Raw genomic sequence first — 20,031 nt, forward strand, 5'->3', positions numbered from 1 at the left:
GCTTATGATGATTGCTTGAGGGCAAGAAATGCTCAAGTGTGAGGTTGGCAACATATATTTCAAAAAAGTCAAAGTTTTTAGCTTTCTGAATAAAAGACCCGTCGAGTCCCTAAACCTGCTCGGCGAGTCCGCATAAGAAATCTCGATTAAACGCAGAATCGCGTTACTGCTCGGCGAGTAGGTATATCTACTCGGCGAGTCCACGTATTTTAACGAAAAAAATAATTATTTTTACATTTTGTAAAAGGAGTTTTACCCTAATTGTCAAACATTTTCAACCATTTACCCGGCCGCTACTCATACTCGACGAGCAAAACCCTCTCAAGCTTTCATCTTGATTTTTTCTAGTTTCTTGCAAATCCAACTTAAAGGTAATTATTTTCACTCTTAATCTTGTAAAAGTTTCAATCTTTGGTAGAGTTATACCCTTAATTTCTGCAAAATCCCAATTTTGACTAAACTTGGATTTTAGGGTTTTGAGTTCTTGATAAATTAGGATGGTTTAGATGAAATTTCTTACATAGTTATGCTCCTGGAACATACCAAAGCAAACCCCTAAATTAATCTATAGAAATTGCATAGTAAAGTTCATCCGACTGGATTGAACTTGCAATGTTCATCCTGCTCGCTGAGTCGGTTCGCGGACTCGGCGAGTCCGGGTCACAGATGCCCAAAATTTCATTGTTCTTAACTGTTTTTTGTTTTGTTTGTGGTCTTCTTGATTCTATTTTGCAGGAATTATGTCGGGGCATGGACAGAGTTCAAGGGGAGGCAGCCACGGGGATCTCTCATGGTTATCTTTTCCTAAAATAACCTCCAAGTCTTCCCTTGCCCGTGCAAAGAACAAGCTGACAGCTTTAAGGCGCAAGGAGATATATGTCCCTAATGAAATTGACTGGCACTGGATTGGACAAACTAGATTGGAGGAGGAGTTGACCTTTTACTTGGTCAAGTCTTTCAACAATAATGGGGTGACAATAATCTGTGATGGCTGGAGCTGACTCTTTAAAATTCAAGAATTTGTTTATCAGGAGTTGTGTTGGGAGTTCTTTTCTACCATCTCCTTCCGAGGTGGTAGTGACTATTACAATCCAAGTATTATATCTTTCTGTCTTGGAGGGGAGCTACTCCAATGCAGCCTTGTAGACCTTGTGTGGAGGATTGGGATTTATGATCAAGATGTGATAATGTCTGAAAATTTTGAATCATTTTTAGAACATTGTCACAAGGACTTACTCAAGGGAGTGCTTGCATCGACTTTGTGAAACACAATTGCCAATCGGGTCTACATTCCATCATCCGCGCAAGAGAAGAGTATCTGTTCCCCAATTCACCGCTTGATACATCGTCTGATCGCAAGTACAATTAACATGCGAAAGGATGACGATCAAGTCCCTACTCTTGACATTTTCTACATGTGGAGTATTATCACTCTTGATGTGTTCTGCAATCTTCCATATTTCTTGGTGAAATATCTGGCAGAGGGGGCAGTAAAAGAGCGGATCACCTTCAAGATTAACGGGGGCATGTTTGTCACAAGATTAGAAAGGACATATGGTATTTTGGGACAACGGGCCGCTCGAATGTTGACCATGATTCCTACTCCTCCTTTCAGCACCACATTATATTGGAGGGCAAGGATTGTGGAAGATTTTGGTGGGGGGCATTTTTGTTGGGTTTTGAGCAAAACATCAATCCTATGGTGTACATGCAAACCCTAATAGCTTTTGGATTTATTTTGTCTAATGAACATGCAATTGAATATCCAAAGCTATAAACCCTATATCTATCATATAAGAACTCAAATAAGGGTTTAGTAATTACCTTTGATTGTTATATTGCAATAACAATCAATTCCTTGCTTCGATCGGCTTCAGAAAGCTTAGTGCCTCAAGTGTTGCACCTCTAATGGAGTCACAAACACCACTAAGCAACAAGAATGAAGAGAGATGAGAGGGGAGGCACCAAAAATGGTTGGAAACCCTAATCCAAGTGTTGGCCACGTTTGTGGTGCCTAAGGGCTCATTATATACTTAGGCAATTAGGGTTATCTAACAAGGAAACCCTAATTTGACTGCTTAAGCCCTAAGCAGCCCATTGACTCCTTCTTTAGAAGCCTTGGACGACTTCTAACGGGTTTCCCCCATAGAATTTGTCTACTCCACCTTCTATGGAGCCCATAGGCCCATCTATGTAATTATCTTATAATTACACAATAAGTCCCTTAAATTTAATTAATCTCTTTTAGCCACAAAATTAATTCTTTATTAATTCTTGACTAATATTAATTAAACAATATGATTTCTCCTTTAATATATTATTCTCATAATATATTAATAAATCATATTTAAACCTTTCTTTCCTTAATTCATCCTACATATTGCTATGGTGAAGGCAACCCAAAAGGACCATGGTCATAATCGGGTCAAGTACATACCAAAATAGTTATGGACTTAGACACTAATCCAACAATTTTAGTATCCCTAATACGGATGAAGTATTAGAGCCCGAGGAGCAGGGAAGAAGGGTGAGGCAAAGGCGGGAGCAAGTCCGGTAAGACCCACTGATCATTCCGGTAGATGAAGAGTTGCCTATGGATTGATACAACATTGAAGCAAGAAGGTACCAAGATGACCTTGGGTAAAGTATGAATTATAACAATGAGTCATTTGTTTATTTGTTTGAACAAATGAATATCGCACCAAGTCCCGGACCCAGATTCCCCTATGTGCCAAGTTGGGAGGAAAGATTGCAAGCAAGGAGGAACCAAGCTAGTGGAAGCGGGATAGGAGGCGATGAAGAGGAGGATGATGATTGATATGTTTATTTGTTTTGTTTTGGATGTTTAAAAACTATTTCTTTTTGTTTTGTGGGTTTGAAACTTTTTGAAACTTTTAGGACGATAAGTAGGAATTTGTTTTTATCACTTGTGGTTGCTCTTATTTTTCAGATTGAGGCTAGGATGCATGCGAGAGTTTTAAGTGTCAAGGCTAGAGTGAGGGTCGTCTAGAAGAAAATGTGCAATTTTTGAGTTTAAGGTCGAGTCTGTTATCAAAGAGGATTTAAGAGTGTTGCTTATTAAAGAAAAATGAAGGAAAGACACTAAATTATCATACCCAACCACATCAGGAATGAACTCAAAAGCAGAAGATATGTTTATCACTCAGCGATGTACTCGTCGAGTGCATATTTTGGGCTCGGCGAGTCCGCTTGCGAAACCACGACTTTTTCTTCTAAAAGCCCTTCTGCTCGTCGAGCATTCGTATTTACTCGGCAAGTCACTCAATATTTCACTATCAAGATTTGGATTTTGACCACATTTGATATGGGTTTACTCGTATTCTTTAAAAGCTAATTCCCAAAGATTTTCCAAGACAATTTTCCTGCATATTTGGAGCTGTACCACACAAGATTTGACACCCAAAACATGGATGAGTTGTTCCCATGTTTAAAGTCAATTGAAGATAGAGCTTTCAAAGAAGGAAATCAACCTCGCGACTACTATCCCAGGGGAGTTTTTTCCAATTCTCTCTTTATTTTATTATTCTTTATCATGCATAACATGCAATGAGGACATTGCATAATTTAAGTTTGGGGTAGGGGTTGGTTATTACATTAGTTAAATTTTCAAAATTTTTGCATAAAATTGATAGGAATTGATTTAGAAAATTCAGTAAAAAGCAATTAGGAATCATGCTAGTATTATGTTTGGTGATTGCATGAAGACCCAAATGTTTAGTTGAGACTATATATGTTACAATGCATTTATGGCCCCCTTTATTATAGTGAAATCATGGGACAAAAACATAACCTCGCTTAGTTTGAGGGATGCAAAACGTTTAGCATCGTGTACTTGAAATGTATCCAGGAAAACTATTATCTTTAACTAATAAAGGTTGAAGTTGAGCGCCCCTGCTTAAGCATGTAGGGTTTAGAGTGAAAAAAAAGTGAGTTACATGTTAAAAAAACAATAGGGAGAGAATTACAAGAAAAGTTTGAAGAATTTTGGAGAAATTAAATTGAAGATCAAAAGATCAAAATTCTGAAGATTCAAATAATTGAAGATACCAAAAACCAAAAGGTGGTGAATTCCAGGAAATTAAAGTTGAATTATCAAAGAAGTGAAGAATTCCAAAATAGATCCATATTGGTATAAAAAAAATTGTAATTTCTAGTTAGGTATGTTTGGGTTGCTCAACCAAAAATACCTTGAGGTTAGGAGGTGTTCTGCGGATGGATTCGGAGGGATGCATAAAATGATCATGGTTCAAAAGAAGTGGGCAAGTATTTATGAGGATTGATAGTCTTTAGAATTGAGGGGGGTCCTTAGGAAAAAATTTAGACACAAATTCATGTGTTGCGGTCTTGGCATATTGGTTGGGTTCGATTGGAATTGTCTTATTTAATATTAGTATGCTTAAATTCAGTTTTGTTTGGGGGCAAGCAAAAGTCAAGTGTGGGGTATTTTGATATATGCATATTTAGCTATAAATATAGTATAGATTTTTACCATTTATTAGCTAATTATTTACATATTATGGACAAAAGGTACTGAATAGTGTTCAAATTGTATTTGCTGTCCAAAAGAGAAGCTCGGAAGCAAAAGGAAGCAGGAGATATGATCGAAAGCTTGGGAACGAAAGAAAGAAGAAAAAATACCAAAACCTGAAGCTACTCGGCGAGTAGGGACGTCTACTCGACGAGTACATACAAAGATTCACAAAGCTACATGTGGAGTCCTTGCCGTATACGGATTCCTCAAGGGGACTCGCCGAGTTGGTTTTCTACTCGACGAGTAGCCCCTGTTTTGAGATATCTATAAATAGAATCCATAAATCCGAAATAACTCTCTCTCTCTCTCTCTGGATTTTGGGAAGGATACTTAGCGACTAGGGAGACGGCTGGAGATCTGAAGAATGTGAGAAGAACCCTAATCCTCAATTCTAAGAAGAATAAGGCAACTTAGGTTTAATTTTCCACTTTACCTTTGAATAGAACTATGTCTAGATTGTTTAAATTCGTTTTCAAGCTTGTTTCTACTGCAATTATGAACTAAAACCTTTAACTTCTATTTAGTGTAGATGATTTTGTGAATATGAGTTGATTTTATGGTTAGGATTAATTTTAATTGGTGAGATTGTTTTGTTAAGCTTGTTAAAGAACCTCATATATTAATAACAACTATTTTCTATTAATAAATTAGTAATTAAGTTGTATGAACATCTCTTAGTTATTAATTTCATATGATTTATGTGACCACCTAGTTATATGTCTAGGAATATCGAATGTGAAACTAGAATTAACTAACAAGAGGTTATTTGAATCACCATTTCAATTAACCATTACAAGTCTTACTTAACCCGAATTAATTAACTAGGGAACTTATTGATTTAGACAACTGACCACTGCTTGAATTAATCTGTTTTCTAAGGATTAGCAATAACGAACGTGAACCTAATCATCTCAATCGGTAGCCAATGAAAAGTTAATCTGATATATTTACCATAAAATCAACCATAGGATCAATTGATTCGAACCTAAATAGAAGCCCTTTTATCATTGAATTTAGTTGCAATTTAATTGTTTAGTTGTTAGTTTCTTAGTTTAGTGTTAGTTAAGTTTTAATTAAGTTTCTAGTCTTGTAAAACTAGAGAATCCCCTTCCACTTTAATATTTGTTTTAGATAATATTAGTAATTAGTTTAATTTCCGTTCTCTGAGTTCAATACCCTACTTATTCAACTATACCACAATCGATAGGTCCACTGCCTTTGTGTGTTTAATTCATAATTAAAGAGTAGGATAAAACTAGTTGGTTTCACACACATCAAGTCGTTTCGACAGGGTTGGTATTTGGATTGATCCAACCAAGTTTTTAGTATCATTTCTAGATAAGTTTAGAAGTTTTATCGAGGTAGTTACATATTGGTGAAATCTGTTCAGTTTTGAGTCAAGGGATAGGACCTTGTTTCAGATGTTTATAAGGATGTTTTTGTTAACAATTGAAGATCTTCATTTCATTAATCTACTGGTACTTCACCCTTTAGGTAAGGTGGTGAGGAAAAAAGGAATGTAGTAGATCTAGGGTTGCTTTTGGGTCCTTTTGAGGGTGTGTATTGTAGTAAGTTCAATAGATATTGTCATGAGGGGTGTATGTGGACTGAACAAGAGAGCAAAGGGCACTTGGTTCGAATTGTAGGTATGGTTCTTATTTGGGTTATATCCTTTGAATTGGAACAACAATACAACAACCTATATCATTCTCTAGTTGTGTGTGTGACCATCTTTTCATCTAATTTTCCGTTGCTAGAAGTTTGTTCTATGAAAGGAATTAGGCGGTGTAGAAACGTATGGCTCATGTGGTGTTTGGTTAGTATTGAGAGTGATGTTGATTGGGTTCCTGGAAGTCAGTGAGTTGATGGTTGTATATCTGTAGGCTCTTGTGGATACAGTTGGAAACTTTATCCATTATGGAGCTATTAGGAACCAGATCTGAGCTTTAACGGAAATGTCTTAATGTATTTAGTGATTAAAATAAAGTTTGGCATGGATGCCGTACGCGGGGCATAATCTGGGCTATGCCTAATTTATCTTGATTCTTGTCCATTTTCTGGATAAGATTCTACACCCTGCATAGAATAAGATGTACGCCACACATAAGTCAACGAGAGGTAACATTAACTTTTTTACCAGTTTGACTTTTGGTCAACTGTGAGGGGTTAAGGACGTAGAAGGGAAAAATGATATTTTGCCCAAATGAGGATTTATCTTGGTATTTGGACTTGCTAAGTTGGAGTATTTACCTTAATTGCTAAATAGGGTTTGGTTTTGGATATGTTTAGTGTGAGAGACTTTAGCACTGACAGCTCGTGTATGAGATCTAATCATTTACCGATCGAGGTGAGTCTCCTCACTATAATGTAGGACACTAGATGCTATTGGATTGTTATTGTCTTTGTAACTCTCGCATGTTATGTATGTTGGGTAGTGCTCGATGAATACCGGACCGCGCCCGATGAGTGTCAGGCGGGACCCGATGTATGTTTGGTATGTAGTGTTTTGAGGAACTCACTAAGCTTTGTGCTTACGATTTATGTTTACGTTTCAGGTACTTCTGGTTCCAAAGGGAAGAACTCGACGTGATTGCATCGTGTCAACCATTGTTCCGCATTTTTTGACTTGTTTTTGTTGGATTAGGTGTCTAAGCCCATAACTATAATTGGTATGTAATTAAATTGATAGCAGTACAGTCCTTTTGGGTTGCCCTCAAACCTAGCAATTGGACAAGGAAATTATGAAATGAGAGAAATTAATTTATAATAAGATTAATAAATTAATATAAATGATTTATTAATGTGTTATGAAAATAATATATTAATTAGAAATCATAATATTTAATTAATAGTTAGCAAGAAATTAATTGGAATTAACTTTGGGGTTAATTGTATTAATTGTAAAGTATAGGGACTAGTTTGCAATTATTAAATAGTTAGAAGTGATGTTCTAGAACCTCATTTGAGGAGATGGAAGAAATTCATAGGGGAAACCCTAATGAATTCGACCAAGGCCTTGGATAAGGCTTCTGGATTTTCTTAGGCCTTAAGCATGGGGAATCCTAGGGTTATCCCTTAACCCCTAGCTTTGAGGTTAAGTTATCTTGACTATTTACGGAGCCTCCTAGCTCCTAATTTTAGCCATCCCTACTCTTGGAGAAATCCTGGCCGAAAATTGCATCCTTCATCTCCTCTCTCTATAGTTTCCTTATTGCTAGCACTTGGCTGTGATTCCATTAGAGGCACAACAATTGTGGTGCTAGGCTTCTAAGAAGATCAAGATCAAAGGATTGCCAATTGTTTACTTTAACAATTGAAATGTATGTAATTCTAAACCCCTTTCTAGTTATTTTCGAACATAGTGTAACACCCATAAAATTCAAGCCAGTTTAATACTTTTTAAAACATTTAAAACCATTAAGTTATTACAATTTACTTTCAAAATAGTTTAAAGATCAGAGTATCCCTAGAATCAATCATGATAATATAAGGAGATGCACGATCACACCTCCGCCTTCTCGCGATCATCAGAAGTACATGAAACAATAATCGATAAATGTAAGCTCGAAGGCTTAGTGAGTTACCCCCAAAATACCAACGCCAAAAATATATAACCATATCATATAACATATAAGCAAACATCATGCATAATGAGCCTTCAGCCTAATTGGATCGCCTCGCAGGCCTTCAGCCTATATGAACTGCTCTCCGAGCCTTCGGCATGTCTGGACCGCCTTGTAGGGCCTACAGCCTATCCGGACCGCTCGTTAGGCCTTCAATCTAACTGAAACCCTTTGCAGGGCCTTCAGTTTATCCGGACCGCCCTGGGTATGTTGGCCTTCAGCACAAAGCAGGACCGCCTCAACCCAACCCCTAATCAACAAACATGTGCACATACATATCATACGCTAGCATATATAACAGTCAAACTGATCCTAATAGATCACTAATCATAGCAACATCCTATTACCAGGATACAGACCTAACCGGTCACTAACATAGCATCATCCTATATACTAGGATACCCACCTAACCAGGTCACTAAGCATATCACCATCCTAACTACCAGGATGTAAATCAATAAGCATATCATGCAATAAACCAAGATACAAATCCGATAAGGGCCGACATTGGTGCCTTAGACCCAGTTGATATAGTGAGGATAACTCACCTTACAAGTATCACGCTGAAGTGATAAGCTCAAGCTCTCGGATCGCTGACACAAATTCCACCACCTATATTCACCATAGAACCATAACCATAAATTTCCAATTTCCCAAAATGCCCCAGAAGCCATCTAGTCAACCCCTGGTCAAAGTCCAAGTCAATGGTCAAGGTCAACAGTCCATGTTGACCCGACTCGTCGAGTGTAGTTCACCGACTCGTCGAGTCGTTCCTGAACTCGATAAGTCATGAAATCCCCCATCGATTCGTCGAGTCTTCCTATTGACTCGCCAAGTCCATGTAGAAACCCTTGCACGACAATCTTCATCGGACTCGCCGAGTTGACCATGCAACTCATCGAGTCCCTTCAGCCGTTTCTCCATTTAGATGTTTTTTAAGCCATTCCAAAGCTCCATAACGTAGATCTAAGCTCCTAAGGCATACTTCTTACGTAAAGTTGCAAACTTTACGTACATGCAAGGTGATAATGACTTAAATTAAGCTAAAGAAGAGATTTTAGGCAAGGTAAATACACTAGCATGCTAAAGACTGAGACTTTATGATTATAGGGACCAAGATGAGCCTAGATCTGAAGTTGCAACTTCAGATCTTGGTTCATCACTTGAAATGAAGTACCAACACACCAAAGTGGCCCTAAAACTCAAATATAGAAGGATCTAGCTAGAAGAAGATCAAGGTAACGACTTGATACCTTCAAATTATGCTAAACTGGGGTAGACTTCAGATCCACACACGTTCCTTGCCTCAAACTTCTTGATCTTCAAGCTCGTCTCACCAAGATCCACCTTCCAAGCTTAAAACACACAAGTATGGAGAGAAAACGGCGATTTAGGGTTTATGGACTCACAAGGGGCTGTAAAGGAGGATAAGGGAGGCTAATGAACCTTTAAATAGGGTGCAAAAGCCCAAAAATTAGGGTTTCATCCCCCAGCTCCAACTCGTCAAGTCGTGTCCTCCGACTCGCCGAGTTGGTCACTTAAACTCACGGTCAAAAGTGTTGCTACTCGACGAGTCAGGGCCTCCAACTCGTCGAGTAGACTTTTCAATATGAAAAATAAAGCTGGAAATTAATACCTAAGAGTCGAGGCGTTACAATTCTCCCCCATGTGAACTAAACTTCGTCCTCGAAGTCTGATGCGGTGAACATCTCCGGATAGTGCTCCCGCATCTCAGCCTTCGGCTCCCACGTCCACTCAGACCCTCTACGGTGCTCCCACTGTACCTTTACCAAAGGTATCTCCTTGTTCCGCAGAATCTTCACTTTCCTCTCTAGAATGGCCACGGGCCTCTCCACATAATTCAAGCACTCATCAACTTGAATGCCATCCAATGATACCACCATCTGCTCATCCAATGATACCACCATCTCCTTAGGAAGATCTAGTATATATGCCACCTTGTCAACCCTGTCAATGATCCTGAATGGTCCAATGTATCAGGGGCCCAATTTCCCCCTCTTCCTGAAGCGGATCACACCCTTCCAGGGCGAGACCTTCAGGAGTACCATATCACCGACCTGGAACTCTAACTCTGATTGGTTCCGGTCGGCGTAGCTCGTCTATCTACTCTGTGCGGTCTGCAGCCACTATCTAATCTGTTGAGTCATATCGGTAGTCTGCAAGACTACTTCTGTCCGACCCATCACCCTGTGGCCCACCTCACCCCAACAGACCAAGGTGCGACGTCTCTGCCCGTACAACAGCTTAACATGTGGGGCACCAATACTGGAATAAAGGTGTTGTTGTAGGCGAACTCTGCATGGGGTAGGTGGGAATCCCAGCTCCCACCGAAATTGATAATACAAGTCCTCAACATGTCCTTAAGGGTCTGTCTAGTCTGCTCACTCTGGCCATCGGTCTACGGATGATATGTTGTGCTAAAATGCAGCCGAGTGCCCAGCTCCTCATGCTACTTCTGCCAGAAACGAGAGGTGAATCTAACATCCCGATCGGACATAATAGAGACCGGAACTCTGTGGAAAGCAATGATCTCGCGGACGGACATGTCGGCCAGCTTCTTGGCCGATGAGCTCTCCTGTATGGCCAGGAAATTGGCATTCTTGATGAACCGACCCACGATGACCCATATAGCATTAAATCCCTTCGCCGTCCTCGGGAACTTGGTTATGAAGTCCATCGTGATATGTTCTCATTTCCACATGGGAATCTCTAGAGGGTGCAGCTATCCATGTTGCCTCTGATGCTCGCCATTGACCATCCGGCAGGTCAGGCACCTCTCAACGTACCAAGTGATTTCTCGCTTCATGCACAACCACCAATAGCTCAAGCTCAGATCTCGGTACATCTTAGTGGATCTCGGGTGAATAGAGAAGTGGGACTTATGAGCCTCCTCCATCACCGTATGCCTGGCCCCACCAGACATCGAAAACGCATACCTGACCGGATCGAGTCAATAATCCCCGACTATCCTGCACAAATCGGGTGTTCTCGCCCCTGATCCTCTCCAATTCCAGTTCTCGGGTTGCATGTCCTCAGCCTGAGCATCTCTAATAAAACTCACGAGTGGAGAGTCCACCGATATCCTCATTCATGACACTGGTGTGGAGGACCCAGCTGACTTGCAGTTCAAAGCATCCTCCACCACATTCGCTTTACCTGGGTGGTAGAGGATCTCACAGTCATAGTACTTGTCTACATCTAGCCACCCGCGCTGTCTCATGTTCAGGTTCGGCAGATCCATGATGTGTCTCAGACTCTTGTTGTCCATGTAGATGGTACAATGGACCCCATAGAGATAATGCCTCCAAATCTTGAGGACGAATACCACCGCCCCTAGCTCCAGATCATGAGTAGGGTACCTCGTCTCATACGACTTCAGCTGCCGTAATGCGTAGGCTATCACCCGTTCTCTCTGCATGAGAACCACTCCCAGTCCAGTGATGGATGCATCATAGAACACCACAAAATCCTCGACTCCCTCCGGAAGAGTCAATACTGGAGCCTCACACAAACACTGTCGGAGGGTCTCAAGCGCCCTCTGCTGCTCAGGGCCCCACCGGAAATCCACCCCTTTCCTCGTCACAAGAGTGAGGGTACTACAATCTTGGGAAATCATGTATGAATCTCCGGTAGTACCCTGCCAATCCAAAAAAGCTCCTGATGTCTGAGGGAGATTTCAGAACCTCCCACTGCATAACCGCCTCGATTTTGGCCGGATTGACCAAAATCCCCTCCTGGTTAATGAGATGCCCTAGGAACTGAACCTCTCATAACCAAAACTCACACTTCAAGAACTTAGTGTATACACGTTCTCAGCTCAAAACTCCTAATAACTCCCGTAGATGTTCCTCATGATACTCTCGGGTCTTGGAGTATACCAAGATATCATCTATGTTACAATGACCGAGCGATCGAGCATTGGTCTACAGACCCGATTCATCAGGTCCATCAATATTGTTGGTGCGTTGGTAAGCCCAAACGGCATCACCACGAACTCGTAATGTTCGTAACGAGTCTGGAATGCGGTCTTCTCCACTTCCTCCTCCCTAACCCTGACCTGATGGTACCCGGGCCTCAGGTCTATCTTGGAGAACCAAGATGCACCCTAAAACTGATCAAATAATTCATCTATCCTCGGGAGTGGATAATGGTTCTTCACTTTCAACTTGTTCGATTCCCAGTAGTCGATACACATCCGGTGTGAACCATCCTTCTTCCCGACGAAGAGTATCGGTGCTCCCCAGGGGGAACTGCTTGAACGGATGAACCGCTTGACTAGCAGTTCCTACAGTTATGATGATAGCTCATGCATCTTTGGTGGTGCCAAATGGTACAACGCCTTGGCGATGGGAGCCGCACCTGGCACTAAGTCGATCCTAAACTCGATCTGCCTCTCCGGAGGCACTCCGGGTAACTCTTCTGGGAATACATCAGCAAACTCTCTGACCACTGGAACCTCTGATACTAAAGTCTGATCTCTGAACTACGTATCCACCACATACGCTATATAACCCGCACACCCGTGCTGAACAAAACCCTGATCCCAACCTGGTACCCTCGCCATAGACAATCAGTTCTCCCCCACTTGGGGTTCGAACCACCACTCGCTGATCCTCACAGTCGATCATAGCACTGAAACAACTAAGCCAGTCCATACCCACAATCACACACACATCCCCCATGGCGTCGGAATCAAGTCGATTAGGAAGGACACCCCGAAGATCTCCAACTCACATCCTCGATAGACTGAAGAAGAAAAAACCCCGTGTTTGTTGGCGATAGAGACTTGCAACGAACACTCTAGCTCTCCTACTGGTACTCTTAACTCCCCACTAAACGCATGAGATACATACGACCGACTCACCCCCGATTCAAATAAAACCAATGCAGGCAAGGAGTTCACTAAAACGTACCTAATCACATGTACAACCGATACCCATAAAACGTATATAATTAATAAGATAAGGATAGAAACATACCAGCAACCACATCCGGTGCTGCTCTGGCCTCCTCGACTATGTGCTGGAAGGCGCGTCCCTAAGCCCTCGGGGGCTCTACTTTACCCTGCCTCCCATCGGTAATCCTCAGTGTAGCCGGCGCAGGAGCCTACATCGGCCTAGCAGCGAGCTGCGGACAGTTGGCCTTAATGTGACCAACCTGATGACAATGATAACATATCCTTATATCTGGGGTTAGGGCGGTCTGGCGGTAGTCCCTCGCATAATTCCCCTCCTTACCACATTTGTTGCACCCGCTACCTGATCGGCACACTCCTGAATGAACCTTCCCACACTTCCCACAAGTGTGGCCCTGCTGCCCTCCAAACCTAGAATCAGTGGTCTTAGACCGCTTCAGCACCGACTGTGACTGTGTCAGGGCCCGTCGCTGCTCCCTCAACTGCAGCTCAATCTCCAACTCACGCCGCCTACCAGCCTCCTATATCTCTAGTAGGGTATCACACCGATGCGTAGGACCAAACTAACGGATGTCAGTCTTGAGCATGTTTAGATAACATGTCATCTGATCCTGATCAGAGTCAAAATCTGGGCAAAACATCGCTCTCTCCGTGAACATACGGGTGATCTCAGTCACGGTCTCACCATCATGTCTCAAATCCAAAAACTCTTGAGCCAGACGCTCCCGCTCGACCTGTGGAATATAGCAGGAGCGAAACATATCCCTAAATTGCTCCCAAGTAACCGCAACTCTCTAGTCATCTAAATAAGACCTAGTCATCAACCTCCACCAGTCCTTTGCCTCGGACCTCAGCAGGTTCAGGGCACATCTGACCTTCTGGTCAGTAGGACATGAACATGTGAAGAAACACCCCTCCACATCCTATAGCCACCTCATGGCCTTGATGGGATCCTGAGTCCCATCAAAAGTAGGGGGCTTCGTGTTATCGAAGTCCCAGTACTGGAATGCCTACTAGCTCCTCCCCCTGCCGTTGTTATAGTCGCTGAAGCTGCTGCGGTAGTTGTCTCAGCAAGGGTTGCATATTTGTCATCAAAAAACTCCATCATAACGGTCTTAATAGACCCAAACATCTCCAGAATCTGACCCCGGACAATCTCGACCACCCCCTTGCGGATCATCTCCCTGACACGATCCTCCGACAACACTAACCCATCTTGGCTAATAACCTCGAGCATTGTCGGGGCCTCCTGATCGCCCTGCCCTGATCCGATCTGGATCCAGTCACAAAACGCCTTGTAACCACCATACTGAAAATATAACATGAAGATATCAGATAATCCGCATGAATAACAGGGAACCAACTCCCAACTAAACCCTAGGCATTGTGACTTCCTTGCTACGCGTATGGGTCATGTGCTTTCAGTAGTATGGGCCCATACTACCTTCCACACCTACCCATATTTGTCTCAAGTATCATCACAACAGCCAACAATATACACATACATGGTGGTCGCTCAATCCCTACTCCTAGAGGAAAACTAAATGTCGCATAACTGACCTACCGGCCTCACATAACCCACCCATCCATGAAACTTCCACTAACCCTGCAGCACCAATGTACGCTAGCCATACATAATGCTGGACCCTAAACACTTTCGAATACCTGATCCTCCCCTAATCCCTTCATCAAACAAGAACATGAAATAAGTCCAAACCAAACATTCTTAGGCTATAAGATCTGAATTATGTACGACCGTGATGCATACAGTAAGCAACTACAGTAATGATGTCAATTTCATATAAGGAAAACCCTAGACTATCAGGCATCATACAATCAGGAAATTCTACCATGCAATTCCTGAAGATCCCTAGCCTAGTACTAGCATGTTGTTTCTAACATATCACATAGTCAATATGCGTGGTATTTTGGGGTCTGCTTATTGGCTCCGGCTGAGCGTACACTCTGCATCCTGCTTTACTTATTTTGAAAACCATTTAAAAATCATTTTGAAAACCTTTCCATGATTTGAGAAGGGATTCACACGAGTGTTCCTCCAATTCACTCAAACCAAGGCTCTGATACCAACTTGTAACACTCATAAAATTCAAGCCAATTTAAAACTTTTTAAAACATTTAAAACCATTAAGTTATTACAATTTGCTTTCAAAATAGTTTAAACATCAGAGTATCCCCATAATCAATCATGAAAATATAAGGAGGTGAACGATCACGCCTTCGCCTTCCTGCGATCATCAGAAGTACATGAAACAATAATCGATAAATGTAAGCTCGAAGGCTTAGTGAGTTACCACCAAAATACCAACGCCAAACAGATATGACCATATCATATAACATATAAGCAAACAACATGCATAATGAGCCTTCAGTCTGACTGGACCACTCTCCGAGCCTTCGGCACGTCTGGACAGCCTCGAGGGCCTACAACCTATCTGGACCGCTCGTTCGGCCTTTGGCCTAACTGAACCCCTTTGCAGGGCCTTCAGTTTATCTGGACTGTCCTAGGTATGTTGGCCTTCAGCACAAAGCAGGACCACCTCAACCTAACCCCCTATCAACAAACATGTGCACATACATATCAAACGCTAGCATATATAACAATCAAACCGATCTAACAAATCACTATTCATAGCAACATCCTATTACCAAGATACAGACCTAACCGGTCACTAACGTAGCATCATCCTATATTCTAGGATACCTACCTAACCATGTCACTAAGCATATCACCATCCTAACTACTGGGATGTAAATCAATAAGCATATCATACAATAAACCTGGATACAAATCCGATAAGGACTGGAATTGGTGCCTTAGACCCAGTTGATAACTTGATATAGTGAGGATAACTCACCTCACAACTGTGAAGGTGAAGTGATAAGCTCAAGCTCTCGGATCACCGCCATAAACTCTACCACCTATATTTACCACTGAACCATATCCATAAATTTCCAATTTCCCAAAATGCCCTAGAAGTCAACTAGTCGACCCTTGGTCAAAGTCCAAGTCAATGGTCAAGGTGAACAATCCATGCTGACCCGACTCGTCGAGTGTAGTTCACCAACTCGTCGATTCCTTCCTGAACTCAAGAAGTTGTGAAATCCCCCATCGACTCGTCGAGTTTCATTGCAACTCGCCGAGTTCATGCATGTTCAAAAGTCGGGAAAACCCCAGCTAACTCGTCGAGTCTTCCTATTGACTCGCCGAGTCCATGTAGAAACCCTTGCACGACAATCTTCATCAGACTCGCCGAGTTGACCATGCAACTCATCGAGTCCCTTCAGTCGTTTCTCCATTTAGATGTTTTTTAAGCCATTCCAAAGCTCCAAAACATAGATCTAAGATCCTAAGGTATACTTCTTACGTAAAGTTGCAAACTTTACGTACATGCAAGGTGATAATGACTTAAATCAAGCTAAAGAAGAGATTCTAGGCAAGGTAAATACACTAGCATGCTAAAGACTGAGACTTTATGATTATAAGGACCAAGATGAGCCTAGATCTGAAGTTGCAACTTCAGATCTTGGTTCATCACTCGAAATGAAGTACCAACACACCAAAGTGGCCCTAAAACTCAAATATAGAAGGATCTAGCTAGAAGAATGTAACATCCCAAAATTCAAGGACAAAAATGTCATTTTTAAATACATTATTATATAAAACCATCAGTATAAAAACATTCATATTAATATCTCATGTCAAAACCAAAGTGTCAATAATCAAAACATATTATCATAAAACCATATCAGAGTGTAATCCCAAAGATCTCATGTGCGGAAAACATAGTGTGATGCGCTGCGATCAAGCCGGCTCCTTTCCTTTGAAAACGAGCACCTGAAACCAAAACTGTAAACCGTAAGCAAAAAAGCTTAGTGAGTTCCCCCATCATACCACATACCATACGATCATATAACATACATATACTGTCAGGCATATCTAGGTGCCCGACCTACCCCTTCGGTCCTCTCGACCAGATACTACCTAGCATATCTGGGTGCTAGCCTCCCCTTCGGTCCTCTCGACCGGATACTGCCTAGCATATCTGGGTGCTGGGCTCCCCTTCGGTCCTCTCGGCCGGGTACTGCCTAGCATATCTGGGTGTTGGCCTCCCCTTCGGTATCTTTCAACCGGTAACCGGGGACTATTTCACCCCCTAACACTACCACATAAAAGCATAGCATAAACACATAAGTCATATACTGCCTAGCATATCTGGGTGCTGGCCTACCCCTTCGGTCCTGTCGACCGGTAAGTGGGGACTATTTCACCCCCTACTACTACCACATAATATCATATCACATATATCATAATCTGTCTAGCATAGTTGGGTACTAATCTACCCCTTCGGCCCTATCGACCGATAATCGGGGACTATTTCACCCCCCCTACTACCACTATCACATAACATCATATCATGCTAGTACATAAACATAATAGGTAGTAGCAAACATAGACAATTATCACAAAGACAATCATCTAACAACAACTCCTACTGGTGGGCCGACATTTTGGCCGTAGACCCACCGCTACTGGAAGGTAACTCACCTCACACTGCTGAAGTCCCGTAGACACAATCCCATACTGTTGAAGTCCCACAGACTCAACCCCAGCTGCTGGCTGACAGATTCCCGAACTGTCAACACCAAAATAACACCCAATTAATAATTGGGTCCCACTACATAACCATAAGTACATTCTTTGGGTAATTACTACATTACCCCTAGCTTGGCTTATTCAAGCCCAAGGCCCAATCCATAGGCCCGAAGTCAATTAGGAATCAAAGCCCAACACATGGCCCAATTTTCCAAATTGGGCCTAGGCCTATACATGGTCTCATTCTAAGGCCCAACATCATATAATCATTAAGGCCCAAACTATGGCCCATCTAGACAATTTGCTTGATCTTGGATAGCCCATTTAATAACCCAATCACCAAGGCCCGATAGAAAGGCCCAACAATAAACCCAAGTGAAATTAGGGTTTCACATAAAATGATGATTAGGGTTAAGTTTCCTACTTAACCCATTAAGGACTTAATCCATTAAATCCAATATTGCTTAGATTAATTCCCGCCAAGGATTATTATTTAATATCTCAAGTTATTAAATAATTCTCGTGTGTGTGACCCGATTAGTTCTTAAAGTTAGGTTTTCATTGGCATTAGGGTTTTCCAATCCAAATATTAGCCCACTTATCAATTTGTTGGCCTTTTATGTCAATTAGGGGTTTATTGGGCCTATCAAGCCCACTAAAATCTTAATAAGCTCATTAGGGTTTTATTGGGTCCACTAGAGTCCATTAAGCTTCATTGGGCCCATTAGAGCTCCTTTGAGCCCATTAGGGTTTCAAGCATCCCCAATCGAGTCGACTCACAAGACAAGCACACCGCCACCCGACACGCCGGCCGGTGGCGGCAACCACCACCCTAAGGTGGTGGTTTTCAATTTTCTTTTTATTATTTTTCTTTCCGGTTACATTTTACAATGCTAAAACCCCAAATAATCACACACACACTAATACAACACATGTACACAATAACCTAATGGTGTTTGGCGGTGGCGAATGGTGGCAGCCACCATGGCTGGCGGCCATGGTGGTTTCTTGACAACTCCGGCCAACAGAAAATGACCATACACCCGATTACACTCTCATGGTGGTGACAACAGCGGACTTGGGATGGCAGCCACAATTAATCAACATGTGGACGGTAGTAGCCACCATGGTCGGCTGCCATGGTGGTTCTTCACAACCCTACTCGACCGACAGTCCACACACATAAACACAACGACATTTCGAGATGGCAAATGGTGACCAGAGCAACAAAACGTGCCAAACGGCGGCGACAGCGGTGCTCACGGCGGCATTTTGCGATTGCTAGAGCAGCGACTCGAACCACGATTGCAGCAGCAATAGCGACGAAGCCACAGGTGGTGTTTTGTGACGGCAGCGCAGCCCAATGGGGATCGAATCGGAAGAAAGAGAAGGAGAGAAAGAGCAGCATTCGGGAAATAGCAACAACATCCACAGTCTTGTCCTTCACGCTTGTTGCCGGAGTCACTCGATCGGTGGTTAGCAATATCGACGGAGGAGGGAACGGCCGCTGGAGATGAGGGAGGTATAAGGTGGTAGAGGGTCGGCGGCTGCAATGGGTTTCTAGGGTTCCAGAAGAGGGGATGGGTTATATACCCGATCCTTTAACTAATTTTCCATAATGACACTATTAGCCCTTCCCCTTCTCTTTTATTTCCAGTTAAGTCCATATTATACCTTTCCCACCCTGACTTTGGAATTCCTTTCAAGTCAAGTCCATAACTTTTACCAATGGCCCCTCTATAACGAATTCTTCTCAAAATAACTCTAATAGTTACTCTTTAACCCCTGATTTCATAAATTCTTACAAAATAAATCTGAAACTTACAGTTTTAACCCCCAACTTCTAAAATTTTGACCATTAGCTCTTCGAAGCCATCCTTTGATATATTATTATTTATTTTAAGCTACCATTCGTTCATTAACTTCTTTATTTAACTTAATAAATAAACGGGTGTTACAACTCTCCCCCACTTAAATTAGATTTCGTCCTCGAAATCATTCCTTACCATTCCTTACTCACCCAACCACTATAGTAGCATGGTCACCAACCTGGGCACGCCCTAGCCTTCCCAGGTAGTCATGACCAATCCTCGCAAAGCCCTAATATCCTTATATGAATGAATTCCTCGCAACAACATCACGTCTAATTCGTCTGAATCTACTATCTCGAGGTGGTCTGATTCCTTGACAGACCACTCATATTGATTCATCACCGACGAACACAGTCCGTTTATCCCTCGACCAACTACTCAACTTTTAATAGCTCGAAGCTCCCACTATAAAACAGTTTCACAGACCTAATTAT

Source organism: Lactuca serriola, chromosome 4, assembly GCF_051521515.1.
Source record: "Lactuca serriola cultivar US96UC23 chromosome 4, Lser_US96UC23_V15, whole genome shotgun sequence".
Lineage (NCBI taxonomy): Eukaryota > Viridiplantae > Streptophyta > Magnoliopsida > Asterales > Asteraceae > Lactuca > Lactuca serriola.